The sequence below is a fragment of the Astyanax mexicanus genome, unplaced genomic scaffold (assembly GCF_023375975.1).
Source record: "Astyanax mexicanus isolate ESR-SI-001 unplaced genomic scaffold, AstMex3_surface scaffold_31, whole genome shotgun sequence".
Lineage (NCBI taxonomy): Eukaryota > Metazoa > Chordata > Actinopteri > Characiformes > Acestrorhamphidae > Astyanax > Astyanax mexicanus.
In genome coordinates this window covers 617,110-642,143 of record NW_026040041.1, presented here as the reverse complement: position 1 = coordinate 642,143, position 25,034 = coordinate 617,110, and the positions used below count along the sequence as shown (strand labels likewise).

General features: G+C 47.6%; 61 non-coding genes across 61 annotated transcripts; 29 read left to right on the top strand and 32 right to left on the bottom strand.

Annotated features, from left to right (window-relative positions):
- Positions 1-67: 67 nt before the first annotated feature.
- On the bottom strand, positions 68-139 carry trnad-guc (transfer RNA aspartic acid (anticodon GUC)). Its single transcript has one exon. It is a non-coding gene; the product is annotated as a tRNA-Asp (tRNA).
- Positions 140-405: 266 nt separating this feature from the next.
- Positions 406-478, top strand: trnaa-agc (transfer RNA alanine (anticodon AGC)). Its single transcript has one exon. It is a non-coding gene; the product is annotated as a tRNA-Ala (tRNA).
- A 161-nt stretch (positions 479-639) lies between these two features.
- On the bottom strand, positions 640-713 carry trnai-aau (transfer RNA isoleucine (anticodon AAU)). Its single transcript has one exon. It is a non-coding gene; the product is annotated as a tRNA-Ile (tRNA).
- Positions 714-2,210: 1,497 nt separating this feature from the next.
- On the bottom strand, positions 2,211-2,283 carry trnav-uac (transfer RNA valine (anticodon UAC)). The gene has a single exon. It is a non-coding gene; the product is annotated as a tRNA-Val (tRNA).
- Positions 2,284-2,403: 120 nt separating this feature from the next.
- trnag-ucc (transfer RNA glycine (anticodon UCC)) lies at positions 2,404-2,475 on the top strand. Its single transcript has one exon. It is a non-coding gene; the product is annotated as a tRNA-Gly (tRNA).
- A 79-nt stretch (positions 2,476-2,554) lies between these two features.
- Positions 2,555-2,626, bottom strand: trnad-guc (transfer RNA aspartic acid (anticodon GUC)). Its single transcript has one exon. It is a non-coding gene; the product is annotated as a tRNA-Asp (tRNA).
- Positions 2,627-2,893: 267 nt separating this feature from the next.
- On the top strand, positions 2,894-2,966 carry trnaa-agc (transfer RNA alanine (anticodon AGC)). Its single transcript has one exon. It is a non-coding gene; the product is annotated as a tRNA-Ala (tRNA).
- A 161-nt stretch (positions 2,967-3,127) lies between these two features.
- On the bottom strand, positions 3,128-3,201 carry trnai-aau (transfer RNA isoleucine (anticodon AAU)). Its single transcript has one exon. It is a non-coding gene; the product is annotated as a tRNA-Ile (tRNA).
- Positions 3,202-3,454: 253 nt separating this feature from the next.
- trnav-uac (transfer RNA valine (anticodon UAC)) lies at positions 3,455-3,527 on the bottom strand. Its single transcript has one exon. It is a non-coding gene; the product is annotated as a tRNA-Val (tRNA).
- Positions 3,528-3,647: 120 nt separating this feature from the next.
- Positions 3,648-3,719, top strand: trnag-ucc (transfer RNA glycine (anticodon UCC)). Its single transcript has one exon. It is a non-coding gene; the product is annotated as a tRNA-Gly (tRNA).
- A 418-nt stretch (positions 3,720-4,137) lies between these two features.
- trnaa-agc (transfer RNA alanine (anticodon AGC)) lies at positions 4,138-4,210 on the top strand. Its single transcript has one exon. It is a non-coding gene; the product is annotated as a tRNA-Ala (tRNA).
- An 832-nt stretch (positions 4,211-5,042) lies between these two features.
- Positions 5,043-5,114, bottom strand: trnad-guc (transfer RNA aspartic acid (anticodon GUC)). Its single transcript has one exon. It is a non-coding gene; the product is annotated as a tRNA-Asp (tRNA).
- A 267-nt stretch (positions 5,115-5,381) lies between these two features.
- trnaa-agc (transfer RNA alanine (anticodon AGC)) lies at positions 5,382-5,454 on the top strand. Its single transcript has one exon. It is a non-coding gene; the product is annotated as a tRNA-Ala (tRNA).
- A 161-nt stretch (positions 5,455-5,615) lies between these two features.
- On the bottom strand, positions 5,616-5,689 carry trnai-aau (transfer RNA isoleucine (anticodon AAU)). Its single transcript has one exon. It is a non-coding gene; the product is annotated as a tRNA-Ile (tRNA).
- Positions 5,690-5,942: 253 nt separating this feature from the next.
- On the bottom strand, positions 5,943-6,015 carry trnav-uac (transfer RNA valine (anticodon UAC)). Its single transcript has one exon. It is a non-coding gene; the product is annotated as a tRNA-Val (tRNA).
- A 120-nt stretch (positions 6,016-6,135) lies between these two features.
- On the top strand, positions 6,136-6,207 carry trnag-ucc (transfer RNA glycine (anticodon UCC)). Its single transcript has one exon. It is a non-coding gene; the product is annotated as a tRNA-Gly (tRNA).
- Positions 6,208-6,286: 79 nt separating this feature from the next.
- Positions 6,287-6,358, bottom strand: trnad-guc (transfer RNA aspartic acid (anticodon GUC)). The gene has a single exon. It is a non-coding gene; the product is annotated as a tRNA-Asp (tRNA).
- A 267-nt stretch (positions 6,359-6,625) lies between these two features.
- Positions 6,626-6,698, top strand: trnaa-agc (transfer RNA alanine (anticodon AGC)). Its single transcript has one exon. It is a non-coding gene; the product is annotated as a tRNA-Ala (tRNA).
- A 1,171-nt stretch (positions 6,699-7,869) lies between these two features.
- trnaa-agc (transfer RNA alanine (anticodon AGC)) lies at positions 7,870-7,942 on the top strand. The gene has a single exon. It is a non-coding gene; the product is annotated as a tRNA-Ala (tRNA).
- Positions 7,943-8,103: 161 nt separating this feature from the next.
- On the bottom strand, positions 8,104-8,177 carry trnai-aau (transfer RNA isoleucine (anticodon AAU)). Its single transcript has one exon. It is a non-coding gene; the product is annotated as a tRNA-Ile (tRNA).
- A 445-nt stretch (positions 8,178-8,622) lies between these two features.
- Positions 8,623-8,694, top strand: trnag-ucc (transfer RNA glycine (anticodon UCC)). Its single transcript has one exon. It is a non-coding gene; the product is annotated as a tRNA-Gly (tRNA).
- Positions 8,695-9,112: 418 nt separating this feature from the next.
- Positions 9,113-9,185, top strand: trnaa-agc (transfer RNA alanine (anticodon AGC)). Its single transcript has one exon. It is a non-coding gene; the product is annotated as a tRNA-Ala (tRNA).
- Positions 9,186-9,866: 681 nt separating this feature from the next.
- trnag-ucc (transfer RNA glycine (anticodon UCC)) lies at positions 9,867-9,938 on the top strand. Its single transcript has one exon. It is a non-coding gene; the product is annotated as a tRNA-Gly (tRNA).
- Positions 9,939-10,356: 418 nt separating this feature from the next.
- Positions 10,357-10,429, top strand: trnaa-agc (transfer RNA alanine (anticodon AGC)). Its single transcript has one exon. It is a non-coding gene; the product is annotated as a tRNA-Ala (tRNA).
- A 161-nt stretch (positions 10,430-10,590) lies between these two features.
- trnai-aau (transfer RNA isoleucine (anticodon AAU)) lies at positions 10,591-10,664 on the bottom strand. Its single transcript has one exon. It is a non-coding gene; the product is annotated as a tRNA-Ile (tRNA).
- Positions 10,665-11,110: 446 nt separating this feature from the next.
- trnag-ucc (transfer RNA glycine (anticodon UCC)) lies at positions 11,111-11,182 on the top strand. The gene has a single exon. It is a non-coding gene; the product is annotated as a tRNA-Gly (tRNA).
- A 79-nt stretch (positions 11,183-11,261) lies between these two features.
- On the bottom strand, positions 11,262-11,333 carry trnad-guc (transfer RNA aspartic acid (anticodon GUC)). The gene has a single exon. It is a non-coding gene; the product is annotated as a tRNA-Asp (tRNA).
- Positions 11,334-11,833: 500 nt separating this feature from the next.
- On the bottom strand, positions 11,834-11,907 carry trnai-aau (transfer RNA isoleucine (anticodon AAU)). Its single transcript has one exon. It is a non-coding gene; the product is annotated as a tRNA-Ile (tRNA).
- Positions 11,908-12,159: 252 nt separating this feature from the next.
- Positions 12,160-12,232, bottom strand: trnav-uac (transfer RNA valine (anticodon UAC)). Its single transcript has one exon. It is a non-coding gene; the product is annotated as a tRNA-Val (tRNA).
- A 120-nt stretch (positions 12,233-12,352) lies between these two features.
- On the top strand, positions 12,353-12,424 carry trnag-ucc (transfer RNA glycine (anticodon UCC)). Its single transcript has one exon. It is a non-coding gene; the product is annotated as a tRNA-Gly (tRNA).
- Positions 12,425-12,503: 79 nt separating this feature from the next.
- Positions 12,504-12,575, bottom strand: trnad-guc (transfer RNA aspartic acid (anticodon GUC)). Its single transcript has one exon. It is a non-coding gene; the product is annotated as a tRNA-Asp (tRNA).
- A 500-nt stretch (positions 12,576-13,075) lies between these two features.
- On the bottom strand, positions 13,076-13,149 carry trnai-aau (transfer RNA isoleucine (anticodon AAU)). The gene has a single exon. It is a non-coding gene; the product is annotated as a tRNA-Ile (tRNA).
- A 445-nt stretch (positions 13,150-13,594) lies between these two features.
- Positions 13,595-13,666, top strand: trnag-ucc (transfer RNA glycine (anticodon UCC)). The gene has a single exon. It is a non-coding gene; the product is annotated as a tRNA-Gly (tRNA).
- Positions 13,667-14,084: 418 nt separating this feature from the next.
- Positions 14,085-14,157, top strand: trnaa-agc (transfer RNA alanine (anticodon AGC)). The gene has a single exon. It is a non-coding gene; the product is annotated as a tRNA-Ala (tRNA).
- A 161-nt stretch (positions 14,158-14,318) lies between these two features.
- trnai-aau (transfer RNA isoleucine (anticodon AAU)) lies at positions 14,319-14,392 on the bottom strand. Its single transcript has one exon. It is a non-coding gene; the product is annotated as a tRNA-Ile (tRNA).
- A 253-nt stretch (positions 14,393-14,645) lies between these two features.
- On the bottom strand, positions 14,646-14,718 carry trnav-uac (transfer RNA valine (anticodon UAC)). The gene has a single exon. It is a non-coding gene; the product is annotated as a tRNA-Val (tRNA).
- A 120-nt stretch (positions 14,719-14,838) lies between these two features.
- Positions 14,839-14,910, top strand: trnag-ucc (transfer RNA glycine (anticodon UCC)). Its single transcript has one exon. It is a non-coding gene; the product is annotated as a tRNA-Gly (tRNA).
- Positions 14,911-14,989: 79 nt separating this feature from the next.
- trnad-guc (transfer RNA aspartic acid (anticodon GUC)) lies at positions 14,990-15,061 on the bottom strand. Its single transcript has one exon. It is a non-coding gene; the product is annotated as a tRNA-Asp (tRNA).
- Positions 15,062-15,863: 802 nt separating this feature from the next.
- trnav-uac (transfer RNA valine (anticodon UAC)) lies at positions 15,864-15,936 on the bottom strand. Its single transcript has one exon. It is a non-coding gene; the product is annotated as a tRNA-Val (tRNA).
- A 120-nt stretch (positions 15,937-16,056) lies between these two features.
- On the top strand, positions 16,057-16,128 carry trnag-ucc (transfer RNA glycine (anticodon UCC)). The gene has a single exon. It is a non-coding gene; the product is annotated as a tRNA-Gly (tRNA).
- A 79-nt stretch (positions 16,129-16,207) lies between these two features.
- On the bottom strand, positions 16,208-16,279 carry trnad-guc (transfer RNA aspartic acid (anticodon GUC)). The gene has a single exon. It is a non-coding gene; the product is annotated as a tRNA-Asp (tRNA).
- Positions 16,280-16,546: 267 nt separating this feature from the next.
- trnaa-agc (transfer RNA alanine (anticodon AGC)) lies at positions 16,547-16,619 on the top strand. Its single transcript has one exon. It is a non-coding gene; the product is annotated as a tRNA-Ala (tRNA).
- Positions 16,620-16,780: 161 nt separating this feature from the next.
- Positions 16,781-16,854, bottom strand: trnai-aau (transfer RNA isoleucine (anticodon AAU)). The gene has a single exon. It is a non-coding gene; the product is annotated as a tRNA-Ile (tRNA).
- A 253-nt stretch (positions 16,855-17,107) lies between these two features.
- On the bottom strand, positions 17,108-17,180 carry trnav-uac (transfer RNA valine (anticodon UAC)). Its single transcript has one exon. It is a non-coding gene; the product is annotated as a tRNA-Val (tRNA).
- A 120-nt stretch (positions 17,181-17,300) lies between these two features.
- Positions 17,301-17,372, top strand: trnag-ucc (transfer RNA glycine (anticodon UCC)). The gene has a single exon. It is a non-coding gene; the product is annotated as a tRNA-Gly (tRNA).
- A 79-nt stretch (positions 17,373-17,451) lies between these two features.
- On the bottom strand, positions 17,452-17,523 carry trnad-guc (transfer RNA aspartic acid (anticodon GUC)). The gene has a single exon. It is a non-coding gene; the product is annotated as a tRNA-Asp (tRNA).
- Positions 17,524-17,790: 267 nt separating this feature from the next.
- On the top strand, positions 17,791-17,863 carry trnaa-agc (transfer RNA alanine (anticodon AGC)). Its single transcript has one exon. It is a non-coding gene; the product is annotated as a tRNA-Ala (tRNA).
- Positions 17,864-18,024: 161 nt separating this feature from the next.
- Positions 18,025-18,098, bottom strand: trnai-aau (transfer RNA isoleucine (anticodon AAU)). Its single transcript has one exon. It is a non-coding gene; the product is annotated as a tRNA-Ile (tRNA).
- A 253-nt stretch (positions 18,099-18,351) lies between these two features.
- On the bottom strand, positions 18,352-18,424 carry trnav-uac (transfer RNA valine (anticodon UAC)). Its single transcript has one exon. It is a non-coding gene; the product is annotated as a tRNA-Val (tRNA).
- Positions 18,425-18,544: 120 nt separating this feature from the next.
- Positions 18,545-18,616, top strand: trnag-ucc (transfer RNA glycine (anticodon UCC)). The gene has a single exon. It is a non-coding gene; the product is annotated as a tRNA-Gly (tRNA).
- A 346-nt stretch (positions 18,617-18,962) lies between these two features.
- Positions 18,963-19,035, top strand: trnaa-agc (transfer RNA alanine (anticodon AGC)). The gene has a single exon. It is a non-coding gene; the product is annotated as a tRNA-Ala (tRNA).
- A 1,732-nt stretch (positions 19,036-20,767) lies between these two features.
- On the bottom strand, positions 20,768-20,840 carry trnav-uac (transfer RNA valine (anticodon UAC)). Its single transcript has one exon. It is a non-coding gene; the product is annotated as a tRNA-Val (tRNA).
- Positions 20,841-20,960: 120 nt separating this feature from the next.
- trnag-ucc (transfer RNA glycine (anticodon UCC)) lies at positions 20,961-21,032 on the top strand. Its single transcript has one exon. It is a non-coding gene; the product is annotated as a tRNA-Gly (tRNA).
- Positions 21,033-22,202: 1,170 nt separating this feature from the next.
- trnag-ucc (transfer RNA glycine (anticodon UCC)) lies at positions 22,203-22,274 on the top strand. The gene has a single exon. It is a non-coding gene; the product is annotated as a tRNA-Gly (tRNA).
- Positions 22,275-22,692: 418 nt separating this feature from the next.
- trnaa-agc (transfer RNA alanine (anticodon AGC)) lies at positions 22,693-22,765 on the top strand. Its single transcript has one exon. It is a non-coding gene; the product is annotated as a tRNA-Ala (tRNA).
- Positions 22,766-22,926: 161 nt separating this feature from the next.
- trnai-aau (transfer RNA isoleucine (anticodon AAU)) lies at positions 22,927-23,000 on the bottom strand. Its single transcript has one exon. It is a non-coding gene; the product is annotated as a tRNA-Ile (tRNA).
- Positions 23,001-23,253: 253 nt separating this feature from the next.
- On the bottom strand, positions 23,254-23,326 carry trnav-uac (transfer RNA valine (anticodon UAC)). Its single transcript has one exon. It is a non-coding gene; the product is annotated as a tRNA-Val (tRNA).
- Positions 23,327-23,446: 120 nt separating this feature from the next.
- On the top strand, positions 23,447-23,518 carry trnag-ucc (transfer RNA glycine (anticodon UCC)). Its single transcript has one exon. It is a non-coding gene; the product is annotated as a tRNA-Gly (tRNA).
- A 79-nt stretch (positions 23,519-23,597) lies between these two features.
- trnad-guc (transfer RNA aspartic acid (anticodon GUC)) lies at positions 23,598-23,669 on the bottom strand. The gene has a single exon. It is a non-coding gene; the product is annotated as a tRNA-Asp (tRNA).
- A 995-nt stretch (positions 23,670-24,664) lies between these two features.
- trnag-ucc (transfer RNA glycine (anticodon UCC)) lies at positions 24,665-24,736 on the top strand. Its single transcript has one exon. It is a non-coding gene; the product is annotated as a tRNA-Gly (tRNA).
- A 79-nt stretch (positions 24,737-24,815) lies between these two features.
- trnad-guc (transfer RNA aspartic acid (anticodon GUC)) lies at positions 24,816-24,887 on the bottom strand. The gene has a single exon. It is a non-coding gene; the product is annotated as a tRNA-Asp (tRNA).
- Between the last annotated feature and the right edge of the window lie 147 nt (positions 24,888-25,034).

Sequence of the window (25,034 nt, the reverse complement as noted above, 5' to 3'; positions counted from 1 at the left end):
CGTCGCACCTTGCTGCTCCAAAACCTTTTCAGGTTTTTCGGCTGTAGGTTCAGAAAAAACATATTCTCTCCCCGTCGGGGAATCGAACCCCGGTCTTCCGCGTGACAGGCGGAGATACTGTCCACTATACTAACGAGGAAGCTGTTGCAGCTGAATCTCTGCAACATGCAACAGGTAATACTGGCCCCTTCTCAATCTTCACAGAAGGTATGTGTGTTCTTGTGCCTTTTTCATTAGGCAATGCATGGTGAGTGAGCTTGTCAGTGATGTGAAGTCCCAGAAACCTGAAACTGTGCATAGTTCTCCCTGTGCTACTGCTGAAGTGAGTCACCTCTGGGCAACATGCTTCAGCCTTCTAAATGTTATGCTGTTGTCATGAGAGGCTAACAGCTCCTGTTTCTTTAAGGGGAATTAGCTCAAATGGTAGAGCGCTCGCTTAGCATGCGAGAGGTAGCGGGATCGATGCCCGCATTCTCCAATGAAGTTTTTGACTGTGTGAATGCCACTGAGAACAGCTTTAAAAACTATAAGTTTGAGTGTATAACTTCAGTGTACGTTATTTACCTGATTCACCATTTGCCTCTGCTTGACAGATGACCGTCTGAAAGCATGATATAGCAAAACAAAGAGAAGAATTTTTGGCCCGTACGGGGATCGAACCCGCGACCTTGGCGTTATTAGCACCACGCTCTAACCAACTGAGCTAACCGGCCCACAGTTGATAGCGGAACCCTTCAGGCATGACGGATGAATGTCCACCAGGTGTAATTGTTTTATTCTGTTTTTTTCCACATCCGAAGCCAAGCGCAGAAGGCACAACAACAGCACGGGGATGGCATGATTGCTTCCTGTGCTCGCAATTGTCTTAACAAGGCCTAACACAAAATATAGATTGTTCCCATCTACTAATGAGGTGTGATGACAGGCTTGCCCATAGTGTCAGACAAAAGACAAGAACTAAAGGCATGTTTCTGCCTGGTTTCGAACCAGGGACCTTTCGCGTGTAAGGCGAACGTGCTGACCACTACACTACAGAAACCCCAATTTTCCACCAAGCGTGCATGTGTCCCGCAGTGGAAATGACAGAGTTTGGTCATCTTTCCCAGGGGAAAATTTACACTGAGTGTCTTTCAGCAAAACAATGGTGTGCTTGTTTGTGTCGTTGGTGTTATAGTGGTGAGCATAGCTGCTTTCCAAGCAGTTGACCCGGGTTCGATTCCCGGCCAACGCATTGCCTTTAGCGCGTCGCACCTTGCTGATGCAAAACCTTTTCAGGTTTTTCGGCCGTAGGTTCAGAAAAAACATATTCTCTCCCCGTCGGGGAATCGAACCCCGGTCTTCCGCGTGACAGGCGGAGATACTGTCCACAATACTAACGAGGAAGCTGTGTGCAGCTGAATCTCTGCAACATGCAACAGGTAATACTGGCCCCTTCTCAATCTTCACAGAAGGTGTGTGTGTTCTTGTGCCTTTTTCATTAGGGAATGCATGGTGAGTGAGCTTGTCAGTGATGTGAAGTCCCAGTAACCTGAAACTGTGCATAGTTCTCCCTGTGCTACTGCTGAAGTGAGTCACCTCTGATCAACATGCTTCAGCCTTCTAAATGTTATGCTGTTGTCATGAGAGGCTAACAGCTCCTGTTTCTTCAAGGGGAATTAGCTCAAATGGTAGAGCGCTCGCTTAGCATGCGAGAGGTAGCGGGATCGATGCCCGTATTCTCCAACGAAAGTTTTGACTGTGTGAATGCCACTGAGAACAGCTTTAAAAACTATAAGTTTGAGTGTATAACTTCAGTGTACGTTATTTACCTGATTCACCATTTGCCTCTGCTTGACAGATGACCGTCTGAAAGCATGATATAGCAAAACAAAGAGAAGAATTTTTTGCCCGTACAGGGTTCAAACCCGCGACCTTGGCGTTATTAGCACCATGCTCTAACCAACTGAGCTAACCGGCCCACAGTTGATAGCGGAACCCTTCAGGCATGACGGATGAATGTCCACCAGGTGTAATTGTTTTATTCTGTTTTTTTCCACATCCGAAGCCAAGCGCAGAAGGCACAACAACAGCACGGGGATGGCATGATTGCTTCCTGTGCTCGCAATTGTCTTAATAAGGTCTAACACAAAATATAGATTGTTCACATCTACTAATGAGGTGTGATGACAGGCTTGCCCATAGTGTCAGACAAAAGACAAGAACTAAAGGCATGTTTCTGCCTGGTTTCGAACCAGGGACCTTTCGCGTGTAAGGCGAACGTGATGACCACTACACTACAGAAACCACAATTTTCCACCAAGCGTGCATGTGTCCCGCAGTGGAAATGACAGAGTTTGGTCATCTTTCCCACGGGAAAATTTGCACTGAGGGTCTTTCAGCAAAACAACGGTGTGCTTGTTTGTGGCGTTGGTGGTATAGTGGTGAGCATAGCTGCCTTCCAAGCAGTTGACCCGGGTTCGATTCCCGGCCAACGCATTGCCTTTAGCGCGTCGCACCTTGCTGCTCCAAAACCTTTTCAGGTTTTTTGGCTGTAGGTTCAGAAAAAACATATTCTCTCCCCGTCGGGGAATCGAACCCCGGTCTTCCGCGTGACAGGCGGAGATACTGTCCACTATACTAACGAGGAAGCTGTGTGCAGCTGAATCTCTGCAACATGCAACAGGTAATACTGGCCCCTTCTCAATCTTCACAGAAGGTGTGTGTGTTCTTGTGCCTTTTTCATTAGGGAATGCATGGTGAGTGAGCTTGTCAGTGATGTGAAGTCCCAGAAACCTGAAACTGTGCATAGTTCTCCCTGTGCTACTGCTGAAGTGAGTCACCTCTAATCAACATGCTTCAGCCTTCTAAATGTTATGCTGTTGTCATGAGAGGCTAACAGTTCCTGTTTCTTCAAGGGGAATTAGCTCAAATGGTAGAGCGCTCGCTTAGCATGCGAGAGGTAGCGGGATCGATGCCCGCATTCTCCAACGAAGGTTTTGACTGTGTGAATGCCACTGAGAACAGCTTTAAAAACTATAAGTTTGAGTGTATAACTTCAGTGTACGTTATTTACCTGATTCACCATTTGCCTCTGCTTGACAGATGACCGTCTGAAAGCATGATATAGCAAAACAAAGAGAAGAACTTTTGGCCCGTACGGGGATCGAACCCGCGACCTTGGCGTTATTAGCACCACGCTCTAACCAACTGAGCTAACCGGCCCACAGTTGATAGCGGAACCCTTCAGGCATGACGGATGAATGTCCACAAGGTGTAATTGTTTTATTCTGTTTTTTTCCACATCCGAAGCCAAGCGCAGAAGGCACAACAACAGCACGGGGATGGCATGATTGCTTCCTGTGCTCGCAATTGTCTTAATAAGGCCTAACACAAAATATAGATTGTTCCCATCTACTAATGAGGTGTGATGACAGGCTTGCCCATAGTGTCAGACAAAAGACAAGAACTAAAGGCATGTTTCTGCCTGGTTTCGAACCAGGGACCTTTCGCGTGTAAGGCGAACGTGATGACCACTACACTACAGAAACCACAATTTTCCACCAAGCGTGCATGTGTCCCGCAGTGGAAATGACAGAGTTTTGTCATCTTTCCCAGGGGAAAATTTGCACTGAGGGTCTTTCAGCAAAACAATGGTGTGCTTGTTTGTGGCGTTGGTGGTATAGTGGTGAGCATAGCTGCCTTCCAAGCAGTTGACCCGGGTTCGATTCCCGGCCAACGCATTGTCTTTAGCACGTCGCACCTTGCTGCTCCAAAACCCTTTCAGGTTTTTCGGCCGTAGGTTCAGAAAAAACATATTCTCTCCCCGTCGGGGAATCGAACCCTGGTCTTCCGCGTGACAGGCGGAGATACTGTCCACTATACTAACGAGGAAGCTGTGTGCAGCTGAATCTCTGCAACATGCAACAGGTCATACTGGCCCCTTCTCAATCTTCACAGAAGGTGTGTGTGTTCTTGTGCCTTTTTCATTAGGGAATGCATGGTGAGTGAGCTTGTCAGTGATGTGAAGTCCCAGAAACCTGAAACTGTGCATAGTTCTCCCTGTGCTACTGCTGAAGTGAGTCACCTCTGATCAACATGCTTCAGCCTTCTAAATGTTATGCTGTTGTCATGAGAGGCTAACAGCTCCTGTTTCTTCAAGGGGAATTAGCTCAAATGGTAGAGCGCTCGCTTAGCATGCGAGAGGTAGCGGGATCGATGCCCGCATTCTCCAACGAAGATTTTGACTGTGTGAATGCCACTGAGAACAGCTTTAAAAACTATAAGTGTGAGTGTATAACTTCAGTGTACGTTATTTACCTGATTCACCATTTGCCTCTGCTTGACAGATGACCGTCTGAAAGCATGATATAGCAAAACAAAGAGAAGAATTTTTGGCCCGTACAGGGTTCGAACCCGCGACCTTGGCGTTATTAGCACCATGCTCTAACCAACTGAGCTAACCGGCCCACAGTTGATAGCGGAACCCTTCAGGCATGACGGATGAATGTCCACCAGGTGTAATTGTTTTATTCTGTTTTTTTCCACATCCGAAGCCAAGCGCAGAAGGCACAACAACAGCACGGGGATGGCATGATTGCTTCCTGTGCTCGCAATTGTCTTAATAAGGTCTAACACAAAATATAGATTGTTCACATCTACTAATGAGGTGTGATGACAGGCTTGCCCATAGTGTCAGACAAAAGACAAGAACTAAAGGCATGTTTCTGCCTGGTTTCGAACCAGGGACCTTTCGCGTGTAAGCCGAACGTGATGACCACTACACTACAGAAACCACAATTTTCCACCAAGCGTGCATGTGTCCCGCAGTGGAAATGACAGAGTTTGGTCATCTTTCCCAGGGGAAAATTTGCACTGAGGGTCTTTCAGCAAAACAATGGTGTGCTTGTTTGTGGTGTTGGTGGTATAGTGGTGAGCATAGCTGCCTTCCAAGCAGTTGACCCGGGTTCGATTCCCGGCCAACGCATTGCCTTTAGCGCGTCGCACCTCGCTGCTCCAAAACCTTTTCAGGTTTTTCGGCCGTAGGTTCAGAAAAAACACATTCTCTCCCCGTCGGGGAATCGAACCCCGGTCTTCCGCGTGACAGGCGGAGATACTGTCCACTATACTAACGAGGAAGCTGTGTGCAGCTGAATCTCTGCAACATGCAACAGGTAATACTGGCCCCTTCTCAATCTTCACAGAAGGTGTGTGTGTTCTTGTGCCTTTTTCATTAGGGAATGCATGGTGAGTGAGCTTGTCAGTGATGTGAAGTCCCAGAAACCTGAAACTGTGCATAGTTCTCCCTGTGCTACTGCTGAAGTGAGTCACCTCTGGGCAACATGCTTCAGCCTTCTAAATGTTATGCTGTTGTCATGAGAGGCTAACAGCTCCTGTTTCTTTAAGGGGAATTAGCTCAAATGGTAGAGCGCTCGCTTAGCATGCGAGAGGTAGCGGGATCGATGCCCGCATTCTCCAATGAAGGTTTTGACTGTGTGAATGCCACTGAGAACAGCTTTAAAAACTATAAGTTTGAGTGTATAACTTCAGTGTACGTTATTTACCTGATTCACCATTTGCCTCTGCTTGACAGATGACCGTCTGAAAGCATGATATAGCAAAACAAAGAGAAGAATTTTTGGCCCGTACGGGGATCGAACCCGCGACCTTGGCGTTATTAGCACCACGCTCTAACCAACTGAGCTAACCGGCCCACAGTTGATAGCAGAACCCTTCAGGCATGACGGATGAATGTCCACCAGGTGTAATTGTTTTATTCTGTTTTTTTCCACATCCGAAGCCAAGCGCAGAAGGCACAACAACAACACGGGGATGGCATGATTGCTTCCTGTGCTCGCAATTGTCTTAATAAGGCCTAACACAAAATATAGATTGTTCCCATCTACTAATGAGGTGTGATGACAGGCTTGCCCATAGTGTCAGACAAAAGACAAGAACTAAAGGCATGTTTCTGCCTGGTTTCGAACCAGGGACCTTTCGCGTGTAAGGCGAACGTGATGACCACTACACTACAGAAACCACAACTTTCCACCAAGCGTGCATGTGTCCCGCAGTGGAAATGACAGAGTTTTGTCATCTTTCCCAGGGGAAAATTTGCACTGAGGGTCTTTCAGCAAAACAATGGTGTGCTTGTTTGTGGCGTTGGTGGTATAGTGGTGAGCATAGCTGCCTTCCAAGCAGTTGACCCGGGTTCGATTCCCGGCCAACGCATTGTCTTTAGCACGTCGCACCTTGCTGCTCCAAAACCCTTTCAGGTTTTTCGGCCGTAGGTTCAGAAAAAACATATTCTCTCCCCGTCGGGGAATCGAACCCCGGTCTTCCGCGTGACAGGCGGAGATACTGTCCACTATACTAACGAGGAAGCTGTGTGCAGCTGAATCTCTGCAACATGCAACAGGTCATACTGGCCCCTTCTCAATCTTCACAGAAGGTGTGTGTGTTCTTGTGCCTTTTTCATTAGGGAATGCATGGTGAGTGAGCTTGTCAGTGATGTGAAGTCCCAGAAACCTGAAACTGTGCATAGTTCTCCCTGTGCTACTGCTGAAGTGAGTCACCTCTGATCAACATGCTTCAGCCTTCTAAATGTTATGCTGTTGTCATGAGAGGCTAACAGCTCCTGTTTCTTCAAGGGGAATTAGCTCAAATGGTAGAGCGCTCGCTTAGCATGCGAGAGGTAGCGGGATCGATGCCCGCATTCTCCAACGAAGATTTTGACTGTGTGAATGCCACTGAGAACAGCTTTAAAAACTATAAGTGTGAGTGTATAACTTCAGTGTACGTTATTTACCTGATTCACCATTTGCCTCTGCTTGACAGATGACCGTCTGAAAGCATGATATAGCAAAACAAAGAGAAGAATTTTTGGCCCGTACGGGGATCGAACCCGCGACCTTGGCGTTATTAGCACCACGCTCTAACCAACTGAGCTAACCAGCCCACAGTTGAAAGCGGAACCCTTCAGGCATGACGGATGAATGTCCACCAGGTGTAATTGTTTTATTCTGTTTTTTTCCACATCCGAAGCCAAGCGCAGAAGGCACAACAACAGCACGGGGATGGCATGATTGCTTCCTGTGCTCGCAATTGTCTTAACAAGGCCTAACACAAAATATAGATTGTTCCCATCTACTAATGAGGTGTGATGACAGGCTTGCCCATAGTGTCAGACAAAAGACAAGAACTAAAGGCATGTTTCTGCCTGGTTTCGAACCAGGGACCTTTCGCGTGTAAGGCGAACGTGCTGACCACTACACTACAGAAACCACAATTTTCCACCAAGCGTGCATGTGTCCCGCAGTGGAAATGACAGAGTTTGGTCATCTTTCCCAGGGGAAAATTTACACTGAGGGTCTTTCAGCAAAACAATGGTGTGCTTTTTTGTGGCGTTGGTGGTATAGTGGTGAGCATAGCTGCTTTCCAAGCAGTTGACCCGGGTTCAATTCCCGGCCAACGCATTGCCTTTAGCGCGTCGCACCTTGCTGATCCAAAACCTTTTCAGGTTTTTCGGCCGTAGGTTCAGAAAAAACATATTCTCTCCCCGTCGGGGAATCGAACCCCGGTCTTCGGCGTGACAGGCGGAGATACTGTCCACTATACTAACGAGGAAGCTGTGTGCAGCTGAATCTCTGCAACATGCAACAGGTAATACTGGCCCCTTCTCAATCTTCACAGAAGGTGTGTGTGTTCTTGTGCCTTTTTCATTAGGGAATGCATGGTGAGTGAGCTTGTCAGTGATGTGAAGTCCCAGAAACCTGAAACTGTGCATAGTTCTCCCTGTGCTACTGCTGAAGTGAGTCACCTCTGATCAACATGCTTCAGCCTTCTAAATGTTATGCTGTTGTCATGAGAGGCTAACAGCTCCTGTTTCTTCAAGGGGAATTAGCTCAAATGGTAGAGCGCTCGCTTAGCATGCGAGAGGTAGCGGGATCGATGCCCGCATTCTCCAACGAAGGTTTTGACTGTGTGAATGCCACTGAGAACAGCTTTAAAAACTATAAGTTTGAGTGTATAACTTCAGTGTACGTTATTTACCTGATTCACCATTTGCCTCTGCTTGACAGATGACCGTCTGAAAGCATGATATAGCAAAACAAAGAGAAGAACTTTTGGCCCGTACGGGGATCGAACCCGCGACCTTGGCGTTATTAGCACCACGCTCTAACCAACTGAGCTAACCGGCCCACAGTTGATAGCTGAACCCTTCAGGCATGACGGATGAATGTCCACCAGGTGTAATTGTTTTATTCTGTTTTTTCCACATCCGAAGGCAAGCGCAGAAGGCACAGCAACAGCACGGGGATGGCATGATTGCTTCCTGTGCTCGCAATTGTCTTAATAAGGCCTAACACAAAATATAGATTGTTCCCATCTACTAATGAGGTGTGATGACAGGCTTTCCCATAGTGTCAGACAAAAGACAAGAACTAAAGGCATGTTTCTGCCTGGTTTCGAACCCGGGACCTTTCGCGTGTAAGGCGAACGTGATGACCACTACACTACAGAAACCACAATTTTCCACCAAGCGTGCATGTGTCCCGCAGTGGAAATGACAGAGTTTGGTCATCTTTCCCAGGGGAAAATTTACACTGAGGGTCTTTCAGCAAAACAATGGTGTGCTTGTTTGTGGCGTTGGTGGTATAGTGGTGAGCATAGCTGCCTTCCAAGCAGTTGACCCGGGTTCGATTCCCGGCCAACGCATTGCCTTTAGCGCGTCGCACCTTGCTGATCCAAAACCTTTTCAGGTTTTTCGGCCGTAGGTTCAGAAAAAACATATTCTCTCCCCATCGGGGAATCGAACCCCGGTCTTCCGCGTGACAGGCGGAGATACTGTCCACTATACTAACAAGGAAGCTGTGTGCAGCTGAATCTCTGCAACATGCAACAGGTAATACTGGCCCCTTCTCAATCTTCACAGAAGGTGTGTGTGTTCTTGTGCCTTTTTCATTAGGGAATGCATGGTGAGTGAGCTTGTCAGTGATGTGAAGTCCCAGAAACCTGAAACTGTGCATAGTTCTCCCTGTGCTACTGCTGAAGTGAGTCACCTCTGATCAACATGCTTCAGCCTTCTAAATGTTATGCTGTTGTCATGAGAGGCTAACAGCTCCTGTTTCTTCAAGGGGAATTAGCTCAAATGGTAGAGCGCTCGCTTAGCATGCGAGAGGTAGCGGGATCGATTCCCGCATTCTCCAACGAAGGTTTTGACTGTGTGAATGCCACTGAGAACAGCTTTAAAAACTGTAAGTTTGAGTGTATGACTTCAGTGTACGTTATTTACCTGACTCACCATTTGCCTCTGCTTGACAGATGACCGTCTGAAAGCATGATATAGCAAAACAAAGAGAAGAATTTTTGGCCCATACGGGGATCGAACCCGCGACCTTGGCGTTATTAGCACCACGCTCTAACCAACTGAGCTAACCGGCCCACAATTGAAAGCGGAACCCTTCAGGCATGACGGATGAATGTCCACCAGGTGTAATTGTTTTATTCTGTTTTTTTCCACATCCGAAGCCAAGCGCAGAAGGCACAACAACAGCACGGGGATGGCATGATTGCTTTCTGTGCTCGCAATTGTCTTAATAAGGCCTAACACAAAATATAGATTGTTCCCATCTACTAATGAGGTGTGATGACAGGCTTGCCCATAGTGTCAGACAAAAGACAAGAACTAAAGGCATGTTTCTGCCTGGTTTCGAGCCAGGGACCTTTCGCGTGTAAGGCGAACGTAATGACCACTACACTACAGAAACCACAATTTTCCACCAAGCGTGCATGTGTCCCGCAGTGGAAATGACAGAGTTTGGTCATCTTTCCCAGGGGAAAATTTGCACTGAGGGTCTTTCAGCAAAACAATGGTGTCCTTGTTTGTGGCGTTGGTGGTATAGTGGTGAGCATAGCTGCCTTCCAAGCAGTTGACCCGGGTTCGATTCCCGGCCAACGCATTGCCTTTACCGCGTCGCACCTTGCTGCTCCAAAACCGTTTCAGGTTTTTCGGCCGTAGGTTCAGAAAAAACATATTCTCTCCCCGTCGGGGAATCGAACCCCAGTCTTCCACGTGACAGGCGGAGATACTGTCCACTATACTAACGAGGAAGCTGTGTGCAGCTGAATCTCTGCAACATGCAACAGGTAATACTGGCCCCTTCTCAATCTTCACAGAAGGTGTGTGTGTTCTTGTGCCTTTTTCATTAGGGAATGCATGGTGAGTGAGCTTGTCAGTGATGTGAAGTCCCAGAAACCTGAAACTGTGCATAGTTCTCCCTGTGCTACTGCTGAAGTGAGTCACCTCTGATCAACATGCTTCAGCCTTCTAAATGTTATGCTGTTGTCATGAGAGGCTAACAGCTCCTGTTTCTTCAAGGGGAATTAGCTCAAATGGTAGAGCGCTCGCTTAGCATGCGAGAGGTAGCGGGATCGATGCCCGCATTCTCCAACGAAGGTTTTGACTGTGTGAATGCCACTGAGAACAGCTTTAAAAACTGTAAGTTTGAGTGTATAACTTCAGTGTACGTTATTTACCTGACTCACCATTTGCCTCTGCTTGACAGATGACCGTCTGAAAGCATGATATAGCAAAACAAAGAGAAGAACTTTTGGCCCGTACGGGGATCGAACCCGCGACCTTGGCGTTATTAGCACCACGCTCTAACCAACTGAGCTAACCGGCCCACTGTTGATAACGGAACCCTTCAGGCATGACGGATGAATGTCCACCAGGTGTAATTGTTTTATTCTGTTTTTTTCCACATCCGAAGGCAAGCGCAGAAGGCACAACAACAGCACGGGGATGGCATGATTGCTTCCTGTGCTCGCAATTGTCTTAATAAGGCCTAACACAAAATATAGATTGTTCCCATCTACTAATGAGGTGTGATGACAGGCTTGCCCATAGTGTCAGACAAAAGACAAGAACTAAAGGCATGTTTCTGCCTGGTTTCGAACCAGGGACATTTCGCGTGTAAGGCGAACGTGATGACCACTACACTACAGAAACCACAATTTTCCACCAAGCGTGCATGTGTCCCGCAGTGGAAATGACAGAGTTTGGTCATCTTTCCCAGGGGAAAATTTGCACTGAGGGTCTTTCAGCAAAACAATGGTGTGCTTGTTTGTGGCGTTGGTGGTATAGTGGTGAGCATAGCTGCCTTCCAAGCAGTTGACCCGGGTTCGATTCCCGGCCAACGCATTGCCTTTAGCGCGTCGCACCTTGCTGCTCCAAAACCGTTTCAGGTTTTTCGGCCGTAGGTTCAGAAAAAACATATTCTCTCCCCGTCGGGGAATCGAACCCCGGTCTTCCGCGTGACAGGCGGAGATACTGTCCACTATACTAACGAGGAAGCTGTGTGCAGCTGAATCTCTGCAACATGCAACAGGTAATACTGGCCCCTTCTCAATCTTCACAGAAGGTGTGTGTGTTCTTGTGCCTTTTTCATTAGGGAATGCATGGTGAGTGAGCTTGTCAGTGATGTGAAGTCCCAGAAACCTGAAACTGTGCATAGTTCTCCCTGTGCTACTGCTGAAGTGAGTCACCTCTGATCAACATGCTTCAGCCTTCTAAATGTTATGCTGTTGTCATGAGAGGCTAACAGCTCCTGTTTCTTCAAGGGGAATTAGCTCAAATGGTAGAGCGCTCGCTTAGCATGCGAGAGGTAGCGGATCGATGCCTGCATTCTCCAACGAAGGTTTTGACTGTGTGAATGCCACTGAGAACAGCTTTAAAAACTATAAGTTTGAGTGTATAACTTCAGTGTACGTTATTTACCTGATTCACCATTTGCCTCTGCTTGACAGATGACCGTCTGAAAGCATGATATAGCAAAACAAAGAGAAGAACTTTTGGCCCGTACGGGGATCGAACCCGCGACCTTGGCGTTATTAGCACCACGCTCTAACCAACTGAGCTAACCGGCCCACAGTTGATAGCGGAACCCTTCAGGCATGACGGATGAATGTCCACCAGGTGTAATTGTTTTATTCTGTTTTTTCCACATCCGAAGGCAAGCGCAGAAGGCACAACAACAGCACGGGGATGGCATGATTGCTTCCTGTGCTCGCAATTGTCTTAATAAGGCCTAACACAAAATATAGATTGTTCCCATCTACTAATGAGGTGTGATGACAGGCTTGCCCATAGTGTCAGACAAAAGACAAGAACTAAAGGCATGTTTCTGCCTGGTTTCGAACCAGGGACCTTTCGCGTGTAAGGCGAACGTGATGACCACTACACTACAGAAACCACAATTTTCCACCAAGCGTGCATGTGTCCCGCAGTGGAAATGACAGAGTTTGGTCATCTTTCCCAGGGGAAAATTTGCACTGAGGGTCTTTCAGCAAAACAATGGTGTGCTTGTTTGTGGCGTTGGTGGTATAGTGGTGAGCATAGCTGCCTTCCAAGCAGTTGACCCGGGTTCGATTCCCGGCCAACGCATTGCCTTTAGCGCGTCGCACCTTGCTGCTCCAAAACCGTTTCAGGTTTTTCGGCCGTAGGTTCAGAAAAAACATATTCTCTCCCCGTCGGGGAATCGAACCCCGGTCTTCCGCGTGACAGGCGGAGATACTGTCCACTATACTAACGAGGAAGCTGTGTGCAGCTGAATCTCTGCAACATGCAACAGGTAATACTGGCCCCTTCTCAATCTTCACAGAAGGTGTGTGTGTTCTTGTGCCTTTTTCATTAGGGAATGCATGGTGAGTGAGCTTGTCAGTGATGTGAAGTCCCAGAAACCTGAAACTGTGCATAGTTCTCCCTGTGCTACTGCTGAAGTGAGTCACCTCTGATCAACATGCTTCAGCCTTCTAAATGTTATGCTGTTGTCATGAGAGGCTAACAGCTCCTGTTTCTTCAAGGGGAATTAGCTCAAATGGTAGAGCGCTCGCTTAGCATGCGAGAGGTAGCGGATCGATGCCTGCATTCTCCAACGAAGGTTTTGACTGTGTGAATGCCACTGAGAACAGCTTTAAAAACTATAAGTTTGAGTGTATAACTTCAGTGTACGTTATTTACCTGATTCACCATTTGCCTCTGCTTGACAGATGACCGTCTGAAAGCATGATATAGCAAAACAAAGAGAAGAACTTTTGGCCCGTACGGGGATCGAACCCGCGACCTTGGCGTTATTAGCACCACGCTCTAACCAACTGAGCTAACCGGCCCACAGTTGATAGCGGAACCCTTCAGGCATGACGGATGAATGTCCACCAGGTGTAATTGTTTTATTCTGTTTTTTCCACATCCGAAGGCAAGCGCAGAAGGCACAGCAACAGCACGGGGATGGCATGATTGCTTCCTGTGCTCGCAATTGTCTTAATAAGGCCTAACACAAAATATAGATTGTTCCCATCTACTAATGAGGTGTGATGACAGGCTTGCCCATAGTGTCAGACAAAAGACAAGAACTAAAGGCATGTTTCTGCCTGGTTTCGAACCCGGGACCTTTCGCGTGTAAGGCGAACGTGATGACCACTACACTACAGAAACCACAATTTTCCACCAAGCGTGCATGTGTCCCGCAGTGGAAATGACAGAGTTTGGTCATCTTTCCCAGGGGAAAATTTACACTGAGGGTCTTTCAGCAAAACAATGGTGTGCTTGTTTGTGGCGTTGGTGGTATAGTGGTGAGCATAGCTGCCTTCCAAGCAGTTGACCCGGGTTCGATTCCCGGCCAACGCATTGCCTTTAGCGCGTCGCACCTTGCTGATCCAAAACCTTTTCAGGTTTTTCGGCCGTAGGTTCAGAAAAAACATATTCTCTCCCCATCGGGGAATCGAACCCCGGTCTTCCGCGTGACAGGCGGAGATACTGTCCACTATACTAACAAGGAAGCTGTGTGCAGCTGAATCTCTGCAACATGCAACAGGTAATACTGGCCCCTTCTCAATCTTCACAGAAGGTGTGTGTGTTCTTGTGCCTTTTTCATTAGGGAATGCATGGTGAGTGAGCTTGTCAGTGATGTGAAGTCCCAGAAACCTGAAACTGTGCATAGTTCTCCCTGTGCTACTGCTGAAGTGAGTCACCTCTGATCAACATGCTTCAGCCTTCTAAATGTTATGCTGTTGTCATGAGAGGCTAACAGCTCCTGTTTCTTCAAGGGGAATTAGCTCAAATGGTAGAGCGCTCGCTTAGCATGCGAGAGGTAGCGGGATCGATGCCCGCATTCTCCAACGAAGGTTTTGACTGTGTGAATGCCACTGAGAACAGCTTTAAAAACTGTAAGTTTGAGTGTATAACTTCAGTGTACGTTATTTACCTGACTCACCATTTGCCTCTGCTTGACAGATGACCGTCTGAAAGCATGATATAGCAAAACAAAGAGAAGAATTTTTGGCCCGTACGGGGATCGAACCCGCGACCTTGGCGTTATTAGCACCACGCTCTAACCAACTGAGCTAACCGGCCCACAGTTGAAAGCGGAACCCTTCAGGCATGACGGATGAATGTCCACCAGGTGTAATTGTTTTATTCTGTTTTTTTCCACATCCGAAGCCAAGCGCAGAAGGCACAACAACAGCACGGGGATGGCATGATTGCTTTCTGTGCTCGCAATTGTCTTAATAAGGCCTAACACAAAATATAGATTGTTCCCATCTACTAATGAGGTGTGATGACAGGCTTGCCCATAGTGTCAGACAAAAGACAAGAACTAAAGGCATGTTTCTGCCTGGTTTCGAACCAGGGACCTTTCGCGTGTAAGGCGAACGTGATGACCACTACACTACAGAAACCACAACTTTCCACCAAGCGTGCATGTGTCCCGCAGTGGAAATGACAGAGTTTGGTCATCTTTCCCAGGGGAAAATTTGCACTGAGGGTCTTTCAGCAAAACAATGGTGTGCTTGTTTGTGGCGTTGGTGGTATAGTGGTGAGCATAGCTGCCTTCCAAGCAGTTGACCCGGGTTCGATTCCCGGCCAACGCATTGCCTTTAGCGCGTCGCACCTTGCTGCTCCAAAACGGTTTCAGGTTTTTCGGCCGTAGGTTCAGAAAAAACATATTTTCTCCCCGTCGGGGAATCGAACCCCGGTCTTCCGCGTGACAGGCGGAGATACTGTCCACTATACTAACGAGGAAGCTGTGTGCAGCTGAATCTCTGCAACATGCAACAGGTAATACTGGCCCCTTCTCAATCTTCACAGAAGGTGTGTGTGTTCTTGTGCCTTTTTCATTAGGGAATGCATGGTGAGTGAGCTTGTCAGTGATGTGAAGTCCCAGAAACCTGAAACTGTGCATAGTTCTCCCTGTGCTACTGCTGAAGTGAGTCACCTCTGATCAACAGGCTTCAGCCTTCTAAATGTTATGCTGTTGTCATGAGAGGCTAACAGCTCCTGTTTCTTCAAGGGGAATTAGCTCAAATGGTAGAGCGCTCGCTTAGCATGCGAGAGGTAGCGGGATCGGTGCCCGCATTCTCCAACGAAGGTTTTGACTGTGTGAATGCCACTGAGAACAGCTTTAAAAACTATAAGTTTGAGTGTATAACTTCAGTGTACGTTATTTACCTGATTCACCATTTGAAAGCATGATATAGCAAAACAAAGAGAAGAACTTTTGGCCCGTACAGGGATCGAACCCGCGACCTTGGCGTTATTAGCACCACGCTCTAACCAACTGAGCTAACCGGCCCACAGTTGATAGCGGAACCCTTCAGGCATGACGGATGAATGTCCACCAGGTGTAATTGTTTTATTCTGTTTTTTCCACATCCGAAGGCAAGCGCAGAAGGCACAACAACAGCACGGGGATGGCATGATTGCTTCCTGTGCTCGCAATTGTCTTAATAAGGCCTAACACAAAATATATATTGTTCCCATCTACTAATGAGGTGTGATGACAGGCTTGCCCATAGTGTCAGACAAAAGACAAGAACTAAAGGCATGTTTCTGCCTGGTTTCGAACCAGGGACCTTTCGCGTGTAAGGCGAACGTGATGACCACTACACTACAGAAACCACAATTTTCCACCAAGCGTGCATGTGTCCCGCAGTGGAAATGACAGAGTTTGGTCATCTTTCCCAGGGGAAAATTTGCACTGAGGGTCTTTCAGCAAAACAATGGTGTGCTTGTTTGTGGCGTTGGTGGTATAGTGGTGAGCATAGCTGCCTTCCAAGCAGTTGACCCGGGTTCGATTCCCGGCCAACGCATTGCCTTTAGCGCGTCGCACCTTGCTGATCCAAAACCTTTTCAGGTTTTTCGGCCGTAGGTTCAGAAAAAACATATTCTCTCCCCGTCGGGGAATCGAACCCCGGTCTTCCGCGTGACAGGCGGAGATACTGTCCACTATACTAACGAGGAAGCTGTGTGCAGCTGAATCTCTGCAACATGCAACAGGTAATACTGCCCCCTTCTCAATCTTCACAGAAGGTGTGTGTGTTCTTGTACCTTTTTCATTAGGGAATGCATGGTGAGTGAGCTTGTCAGTGATGTGAAGTCCCAGAAACCTGAAACTGTGCATAGTTCTCCCTGTGCTACTGCTGAAGTGAGTCACCTCTGATCAACATGCTTCAGCCTTCTAAATGTTATGCTGTTGTCATGAGAGGCTAACAGCTCCTGTTTCTTCAAGGGGAATTAGCTCAAATGGTAGAGCGCTCGCTTAGCATGCGAGAGGTAGCGGGATCGATGCCCGCATTCTCCAACGAAGGTTTTGACTGTGTGAATGCCACTGAGAACAGCTTTAAAAACTATAAGTTTGAGTATATAACTTCACTGTACGTTATTTACCTGATTCACCATTTGCCTCTGCTTGACAGATGACCGTCTGAAAGCATGATATAGCAAAACAAAGAGAAGAACTTTTGGCCCGTACGGGGATCGAACCCGCGACCTTGGCGTTATTAGCACCACGCTCTAACCAACTGAGCTAACCGGCCCACAGTTGATAGCGGAACCCTTCAGGCATGACGGATGAATGTCCACAAGGTGTAATTGTTTTATTCTGTTTTTTTCCACATCCGAAGCCAAGCGCAGAAGGCACAACAACAGCACGGGGATGGCATGATTGCTTCCTGTGCTCACAATTGTCTTAATAAGGCCTAACACAAAATATAGATTGTTCCCATCTACTAATGAGGTGTGATGACAGGCTTGCCCATAGTGTCAGACAAAAGACAAGAACTAAAGGCATGTTTCTGCCTGGTTTCGAACCAGGGACCTTTCGCGTGTAAGGCGAACGTGATGACCACTACACTACAGAAACCACAATTTTCCACCAAGCGTGCATGTGTCCCGCAGTGGAAATGACAGAGTTTAGTCATCTTTCCCAGGGGAAAATTTACACTGAGGGTCTTTCAGCAAAACAATGGTGTGCTTGTTTGTGGCGTTGGTGGTATAGTGGTGAGCATAGCTGCCTTCCAAGCAGTTGACCCGGGTTCGATTCCCGGCCAACGCATTGCCTTTAGCGCGTCGCACCTCGCTGCTCCAAAACCTTTTCAGGTTTTTCGGCCGTAGGTTCAGAGAAAACATGCTCTCTCCCCGTCGGGGAATCGAACCCCGGTCTTCCGCGTGACAGGCGGAGATACTGTCCACTATACTAACGAGGAAGCTGTGTGCAGCTGAATCTCTGCAACATGCAACAGGTAATACTGGCCCCTTCTCAATCTTCACAGAAGGTGTGTGTGTTCTTGTGCCTTTTTCATTAGGGAATGCATGGTGAGTGAGCTTGTCAGTGATGTGAAGTCCCAGAAACCTGAAACTGTGCATAGTTCTCCCTGTGCTACTGCTGAAGTGAGTCACCTCTGGGCAACATGCTTCAGCCTTCTAAATGTTATGCTGTTGTCATGAGAGGCTAACAGCTCCTGTTTCTTTAAGGGGAATTAGCTCAAATGGTAGAGCGCTCGCTTAGCATGCGAGAGGTAGCGGGATCGATGCCCGCATTCTCCAATGAAGGTTTTGACTGTGTGAATGCCACTGAGAACAGCTTTAAAAACTATAAGTTTGAGTGTATAACTTCAGTGTACGTTATTTACCTGATTCACCATTTGCCTCTGCTTGACAGATGACCGTCTGAAAGCATGATATAGCAAAACAAAGAGAAGAATTTTTGGCCCGTACGGGGATCGAACCCGCGACCTTGGCGTTATTAGCACCACGCTCTAACCAACTGAGCTAACCGGCCCACAGTTGATAGCAGAACCCTTCAGGCATGACGGATGAATGTCCACCAGGTGTAATTGTTTTATTCTGTTTTTTTCCACATCCGAAGCCAAGCGCAGAAGGCACAACAACAACACGGGGATGGCATGATTGCTTCCTGTGCTCGCAATTGTCTTAATAAGGCCTAACACAAAATATAGATTGTTCCCATCTACTAATGAGGTGTGATGACAGGCTTGCCCATAGTGTCAGACAAAAGACAAGAACTAAAGGCATGTTTCTGCCTGGTTTCGAACCAGGGACCTTTCGCGTGTAAGGCGAACGTGATGACCACTACACTACAGAAACCACAACTTTCCACCAAGCGTGCATGTGTCCCGCAGTGGAAATGACAGAGTTTTGTCATCTTTCCCAGGGGAAAATTTGCACTGAGGGTCTTTCAGCAAAACAATGGTGTGCTTGTTTGTGGCGTTGGTGGTATAGTGGTGAGCATAGCTGCCTTCCAAGCAGTTGACCCGGGTTCGATTCCCGGCCAACGCATTGTCTTTAGCACGTCGGGGAATCGAACCCCGGTCTTCCGCGTGACAGGCGGAGATACTGTCCACTATACTAACGAGGAAGCTGTGTGCAGCTGAATCTCTGCAACATGCAACAGGTCATACTGGCCCCTTCTCAATCTTCACAGAAGGTGTGTGTGTTCTTGTGCCTTTTTCATTAGGGAATGCATGGTGAGTGAGCTTGTCAGTGATGTGAAGTCCCAGAAACCTGAAACTGTGCATAGTTCTCCCTGTGCTACTGCTGAAGTGAGTCACCTCTGATCAACATGCTTCAGCCTTCTAAATGTTATGCTGTTGTCATGAGAGGCTAACAGCTCCTGTTTCTTCAAGGGGAATTAGCTCAAATGGTAGAGCGCTCGCTTAGCATGCGAGAGGTAGCGGGATCGATGCCCGCATTCTCCAACGAAGATTTTGACTGTGTGAATGCCACTGAGAACAGCTTTAAAAACTATAAGTGTGAGTGTATAACTTCAGTGTACGTTATTTACCTGATTCACCATTTGCCTCTGCTTGACAGATGACCGTCTGAAAGCATGATATAGCAAAACAAAGAGAAGAATTTTTGGCCCGTACGGGGATCGAACCCGCGACCTTGGCGTTATTAGCACCACGCTCTAACCAACTGAGCTAACCAGCCCACAGTTGAAAGCGGAACCCTTCAGGTATGACGGATGAATGTCCACCAGGTGTAATTGTTTTATTCTGTTTTTTTCCACATCCGAAGCCAAGCGCAGAAGGCACAACAACAGCACGGGGATGGCATGATTGCTTCCTGTGCTCGCAATTGTCTTAACAAGGCCTAACACAAAATATAGATTGTTCCCATCTACTAATGAGGTGTGATGACAGGCTTGCCCATAGTGTCAGACAAAAGACAAGAACTAAAGGCATGTTTCTGCCTGGTTTCGAACCAGGGACCTTTCGCGTGTAAGGCGAACGTGCTGACCACTACACTACAGAAACCACAATTTTCCACCAAGCGTGCATGTGTCCCGCAGTGGAAATGACAGAGTTTGGTCATCTTTCCCAGGGGAAAATTTACACTGAGTGTCTTTCAGCAAAACAATGGTGTGCTTGTTTGTGTCGTTGGTGTTATAGTGGTGAGCATAGCTGCTTTCCAAGCAGTTGACCCGGGTTCGATTCCCGGCCAACGCATTGCCTTTAGCGCGTCGCACCTTGCTGATGCAAAACCTCTTCAGGTTTTTCGGCCGTAGGTTCAGAAAAAACATATTCTCTCCCCGTCGGGGAATCGAACCCCGGTCTTCCGCGTGACAGGCGGAGATACTGTCCACAATACTAACGAGGAAGCTGTGTGCAGCTGAATCTCTGCAACATGCAACAGGTAATACTGGCCCCTTCTCAATCTTCACAGAAGGTGTGTGTGTTCTTGTGCCTTTTTCATTAGGGAATGCATGGTGAGTGAGCTTGTCAGTGATGTGAAGTCCCAGAAACCTGAAACTGTGCATAGTTCTCCCTGTGCTACTGCTGAAGTGAGTCACCTCTGATCAACATGCTTCAGCCTTCTAAATGTTATGCTGTTGTCATGAGAGGCTAACAGCTCCTGTTTCTTCAAGGGGAATTAGCTCAAATGGTAGAGCGCTCGCTTAGCATGCGAGAGGTAGCGGGATCGATGCCCGTATTCTCCAACGAAGGTTTTGACTGTGTGAATGCCACTGAGAACAGCTTTAAAAACTATAAGTTTGAGTGTATAACTTCAGTGTACGTTATTTACCTGATTCACCATTTGCCTCTGCTTGACAGATGACCGTCTGAAAGCATGATATAGCAAAACAAAGAGAAGAATTTTTTGCCCGTACAGGGTTCGAACCCGCGACCTTGGCGTTATTAGCACCATGCTCTAACCAACTGAGCTAACCGGCCCACAGTTGATAGCGGAACCCTTCAGGCATGACGGATGAATGTCCACCAGGTGTAATTGTTTTATTCTGTTTTTTTCCACATCCGAAGCCAAGCGCAGAAGGCACAACAACAGCACGGGGATGGCATGATTGCTTCCTGTGCTCGCAATTGTCTTAATAAGGTCTAACACAAAATATAGATTGTTCACATCTACTAATGAGGTGTGATGACAGGCTTGCCCATAGTGTCAGACAAAAGACAAGAACTAAAGGCATGTTTCTGCCTGGTTTCGAACCAGGGACCTTTCGCGTGTAAGGCGAACGTGATGACCACTACACTACAGAAACCACAACTTTCCACCAAGCGTGCATGTGTCCCGCAGTGGAAATGACAGAGTTTTGTCATCTTTCCCAGGGGAAAATTTGCACTGAGGGTCTTTCAGCAAAACAATGGTGTGCTTGTTTGTGGCGTTGGTGGTATAGTGGTGAGCATAGCTGCCTTCCAAGCAGTTGACCCGGGTTCGATTCCCGGCCAACGCATTGTCTTTAGCACGTCGCACCTTGCTGCTCCAAAACCCTTTCAGGTTTTTCGGCCGTAGGTTCAGAAAAAACATATTCTCTCCCCGTCGGGGAATCGAAGCCCGGTCTTCCGCGTGACAGGCGGAGATACTGCCCACTATACTAACGAGGAAGCTGTGTGCAGCTGAATCTCTGCAACATGCAACAGGTCATACTGGCCCCTTCTCAATCTTCACAGAAGGTGTGTGTGTTCTTGTGCCTTTTTCATTAGGGAATGCATGGTGAGTGAGCTTGTCAGTGATGTGAAGTCCCAGAAACCTGAAACTGTGCATAGTTCTCCCTGTGCTACTGCTGAAGTGAGTCACCTCTGATCAACATGCTTCAGCCTTCTAAATGTTATGCTGTTGTCATGAGAGGCTAACAGCTCCTGTTTCTTCAAGGGGAATTAGCTCAAATGGTAGAGCGCTCGCTTAGCATGCGAGAGGTAGCGGATCGATGCCTGCATTCTCCAACGAAGGTTTTGACTGTGTGAATGCCACTGAGAACAGCTTTAAAAACTATAAGTTTGAGTGTATAACTTCAGTGTACGTTATTTACCTGATTCACCATTTGCCTCTGCTTGACAGATGACCGTCTGAAAGCATGATATAGCAAAATAAAGAGAAGAACTTTTGGCCCGTACGGGGATCGAACCCGCGACCTTGGCGTTATTAGCACCACGCTCTAACCAACTGAGCTAACCGCCCCACAGTTGATAGCGGAACCCTTCAGGCATGACGGATGAATGTCCACCAGGTGTAATTGTTTTATTCTGTTTTTTCCACATCCGAAGGCAAGCGCAGAAGGCACAGCAACAGCACGGGGATGGCATGATTGCTTCCTGTGCTCGCAATTGTCTTAATAAGGCCTAACACAAAATATAGATTGTTCCCATCTACTAATGAGGTGTGATGACAGGCTTGCCCATAGTGTCAGACAAAAGACAAGAACTAAAGGCATGTTTCTGCCTGGTTTCGAACCCGGGACCTTTCGCGTGTAAGGCGAACGTGATGACCACTACACTACAGAAACCACAATTTTCCACCAAGCGTGCATGTGTCCCGCAGTGGAAATGACAGAGTTTGGTCATCTTTCCCAGGGGAAAATTTACACTGAGGGTCTTTCAGCAAAACAATGGTGTGCTTGTTTGTGGCGTTGGTGGTATAGTGGTGAGCATAGCTGCCTTCCAAGCAGTTGACCCGGGTTCGATTCCCGGCCAACGCATTGCCTTTAGCGCGTCGCACCTTGCTGATCCAAAACCTTTTCAGGTTTTTCGGCCGTAGGTTCAGAAAAAACATATTCTCTCCCCATCGGGGAATCGAACCCCGGTCTTCCGCGTGACAGGCGGAGATACTGTCCACTATACTAACAAGGAAGCTGTGTGCAGCTGAATCTCTGCAACATGCAACAGGTAATACTGGCCCCTTCTCAATCTTCACAGAAGGTGTGTGTGTTCTTGTGCCTTTTTCATTAGGGAATGCATGGTGAGTGAGCTTGTCAGTGATGTGAAGTCCCAGAAACCTGAAACTGTGCATAGTTCTCCCTGTGCTACTGCTGAAGTGAGTCACCTCTGATCAACATGCTTCAGCCTTCTAAATGTTATGCTGTTGTCATGAGAGGCTAACAGCTCCTGTTTCTTCAAGGGGAATTAGCTCAAATGGTAGAGCGCTCGCTTAGCATGCGAGAGGTAGCGGGATCGATGCCCGCATTCTCCAACGAAGGTTTTGACTGTGTGAATGCCACTGAGAACAGCTTTAAAAACTGTAAGTTTGAGTGTATAACTTCAGTGTACGTTATTTACCTGACTCACCATTTGCCTCTGCTTGACAGATGACCGTCTGAAAGCATGATATAGCAAAACAAAGAGAAGAATTTTTGGCCCGTACGGGGATCGAACCCGCGACCTTGGCGTTATTAGCACCACGCTCTAACCAACTGAGCTAACCGGCCCACAGTTGAAAGCGGAACCCTTCAGGCATGACGGATGAATGTCCACCAGGTGTAATTGTTTTATTCTGTTTTTTTCCACATCCGAAGCCAAGCGCAGAAGGCACAACAACAGCACGGGGATGGCATGATTGCTTTCTGTGCTCGCAATTGTCTTAATAAGGCCTAACACAAAATATAGATTGTTCCCATCTACTAATGAGGTGTGATGACAGGCTTGCCCATAGTGTCAGACAAAAGACAAGAACTAAAGGCATGTTTCTGCCTGGTTTCGAACCAGGGACCTTTCGCGTGTAAGGCGAACGTGATGACCACTACACTACAGAAACCACAACTTTCCACCAAGCGTGCATGTGTCCCGCAGTGGAAATGACAGAGTTTGGTCATCTTTCCCAGGGGAAAATTTGCACTGAGGGTCTTTCAGCAAAACAATGGTGTGCTTGTTTGTGGCGTTGGTGGTATAGTGGTGAGCATAGCTGCCTTCCAAGCAGTTGACCCGGGTTCGATTCCCGGCCAACGCATTGCCTTTAGCGCGTCGCACCTTGCTGCTCCAAAACGGTTTCAGGTTTTTCGGCCGTAGGTTCAGAAAAAACATATTTTCTCCCCGTCGGGGAATCGAACCCCGGTCTTCCGCGTGACAGGCGGAGATACTGTCCACTATACTAACGAGGAAGCTGTGTGCAGCTGAATCTCTGCAACATGCAACAGGTAATACTGGCCCCTTCTCAATCTTCACAGAAGGTGTGTGTGTTCTTGTGCCTTTTTCATTAGGGAATGCATGGTGAGTGAGCTTGTCAGTGATGTGAAGTCCCAGAAACCTGAAACTGTGCATAGTTCTCCCTGTGCTACTGCTGAAGTGAGTCACCTCTGATCAACAGGCTTCAGCCTTCTAAATGTTATGCTGTTGTCATGAGAGGCTAACAGCTCCTGTTTCTTCAAGGGGAATTAGCTCAAATGGTAGAGCGCTCGCTTAGCATGCGAGAGGTAGCGGGATCGGTGCCCGCATTCTCCAACGAAGGTTTTGACTGTGTGAATGCCACTGAGAACAGCTTTAAAAACTATAAGTTTGAGTGTATAACTTCAGTGTACGTTATTTACCTGATTCACCATTTGAAAGCATGATATAGCAAAACAAAGAGAAGAACTTTTGGCCCGTACAGGGATCGAACCCGCGACCTTGGCGTTATTAGCACCACGCTCTAACCAACTGAGCTAACCGGCCCACAGTTGATAGCGGAACCCTTCAGGCATGAAGGATGAATGTCCACCAGGTGTAATTGTTTTATTCTGTTTTTTCCACATCCGAAGGCAAGCGCAGAAGGCACAACAACAGCACGGGGATGGCATGATTGCTTCCTGTGCTCGCAATTGTCTTAATAAGGCCTAACACAAAATATAGATTGTTCCCATCTACTAATGAGGTGTGATGACAGGCTTGCCCATAGTGTCAGACAAAAGACAAGAACTAAAGGCATGTTTCTGCCTGGTTTCGAACCCGGGACCTTTCGCGTGTAAGGCGAACCTGATGACCACTACACTACAGAAACCACAATTTTCCACCAAGCGTGCATGTGTCCCGCAGTGGAAATGACAGAGTTTGGTCATCTTTCCCAGGGGAAAATTTGCACTGAGGGTCTTTCAGCAAAACAATGGTGTCCTTGCTTGTGGCGTTGGTGGTATAGTGGTGAGCATAGCTGCCTTCCAAGCAGTTGACCCGGGTTCGATTCCCGGCCAACGCATTGCCTTTAGCGCGTCGCACCTTGCTGCTCCAAAACCGTTTCAGGTTTTTCGGCCGTAGGTTCAGAAAAAACATATTCTCTCCCCGTCGGGGAATCGAACCCCGGTCTTCCGCGTGACAGGCGGAGATACTGTCCACTATACTAACGAGGAAGCTGTGTGCAGCTGAATCTCTGCAACATGCAACAGGTAATACTGGCCCCTTCTCAATCTTCACAGAAGGTGTGTGTGTTCTTGTGCCTTTTTCATTAGGGAATGCATGGTGAGTGAGCTTGTCAGTGATGTGAAGTCCCAGAAACC